The sequence below is a fragment of the Nannospalax galili genome, unplaced genomic scaffold (genome assembly GCF_000622305.1).
Source record: "Nannospalax galili isolate Female #2095 unplaced genomic scaffold, S.galili_v1.0 scaffold1669, whole genome shotgun sequence".
NCBI classification, from domain to species: Eukaryota; Metazoa; Chordata; class Mammalia; order Rodentia; family Spalacidae; genus Nannospalax; species Nannospalax galili.
Window position 1 is genome coordinate 104,051 of NW_008359235.1, and position 2,077 is coordinate 106,127.

Below are 2,077 nucleotides of genomic sequence, written 5' to 3' on the forward strand. Positions count from 1 at the left end.
GAAGAGAACAAGAAATTGAGAGGGATACAGAGCAATGGCTCAGTGGTTAACAGCACTGACTGCTTTTACAAGAGCACTAAAGCTCTTGACCAAGCTAGCTTTGGTTCCCAACACCCACATGGCAATTAACAACTATCTGTACCTCCAGTTCCAGAGCATCTGACACCCTTTTTGACCTGCACAGGCATTGCACAGCAGTGGTGCACTTACATATAGGCAGATAACTCATACACATAAAACAAAAATAATAAATAAAATATTTTTAAAAAGAAATTGAAAGGGAGTAGGGATATAAGGGAAGAGTGAGTGGGGGACTGGGAGGAAAGAAAATAGTGCAAAGACAATACTCATATATTAAATCGTCAAAATTTTTAACTATATTAAAAAGTTTTGAGTCAAATGTTAAATAAGGCTTAACTTTACCTTTTCATAATAAGTTATCCCAATATCTATTCTGCAAGATGTGAGAGAGACTGTGTGTGGAGGTTCTGAAAGTTTAAATACAACAGTGTCACCCCTGCTTTGGAAACTGTGGTGAAATGTAGCACAGGGGAAGGGAGGTAAGAAGCAGCAAGTGAATTATCCATTTTGAGATCTCTGGGATTTGGACAATGCTCTTAGCCTAAAGCCCCTTAGTCTCATAGGTCATGAAATCATTTTAGCCCATTTAGAAACAATGTTTTGTTTTGTGAACACTTTCATGCCGTTTGCTAAGCGTTCTGAATTTGGAAAATTATTCTCTTGTTTTGGAAGACACAAAAGCAGCCAGTTTTCTATAAATGAGCCTGTTGTAGAGCTAGCTCATCATTACTTTTGGTTTCAATCTGAATTTTACTTCAAGAAATGCCTAATCACATATCCTTAAATTGAACCTAGAGACTGTTTTTCTGCTTGCAAAACATTAATAGTGTGTCATTTTGAAAAACATTAATAGTGTGTCATTTGAAACACAATATTTCTGAATTTAGAAAATTATTCTCTTGTTTTGAAAGATACAAAAACAGCCAGTTTTACTTTTTATTATTTTATTTTCATATTTTATTTATTATTTTTATTTTTAAATGTGTGTATGAGTGTTATGCCTGCATGCAGGTAAGTGCACCCATGTCGTGCAATGTCCGCTGAGGACAGAAGAGGCTGTGGGATACCCTGGAACAGGAGTAACAGACAGTTGTTAGCAAAAGCAGCCAGTTTTCTATAAATGAGCCTTTTGTAGAAGCAGCTCATCATTACTTTTGGTTTCAATCTGAATTGTGCTGCAAGAAATGCCTAACCGCATAACCTTAAATTGAACCTAGAGACTGTTTCCCTACTTGCAGAACATTAATACTGTGTCATTTTGAAGCACGATGTCTGGAAACACTTTCAACTTGGAAGAAAAAATAGAGCAAATTAATGTCTGAGAGTTCCAAACCCTCTGTGGGTTGTTTCACGGGAGCTAGTACCTGACACTCCCTTCTTTTAAATCTTTCTACACACCATCTGGTCATTTTATGAGGTTGTGTATAGATCTCCTGTCAGGGATGCTGGCATGACAAGGCATTTTTTATTTTGGGGCTTTCTTTCATCTGCTTTCCAAACATCAGCCACAGTTATTTTTGAAAAGTAATTATGTTATTTTTCTGCATGAAAATCTTTAAATCTTTTCCTTGCACTTAGGCTAAAGCCCACTCTCTACAAGTGGCCTGTAAGATCCTAGAAAGTCTCCTTCCTGCCTGTTCTTAGACCAGCCCCTCCCAGTTTAATCACAGGTACCAAACACACCATGTCCTTCTGTCATTAGGTCTTTGCAAGCTCTCCCTTACCTGAAATGTGATCCTATGTTGCCTTCTTAAATGCAAATTGCACACACACACACACACACACACACACACACACACACGTAAAAGGTACTCAGACTATAAGCCTAAAAGTATTGCTTCTTGTACAACATCTATATCTCATAGAGACAAGTTTTGTTTTGAGGCAAAAATTGCCAAAGCCAAACCTGACATGTCATGAGCATATTGATGACATCAATAATCTACAGGAAATAATAATTTCCAAGAAGAAATAGATTAGAAAGAAGAGTTTGTTT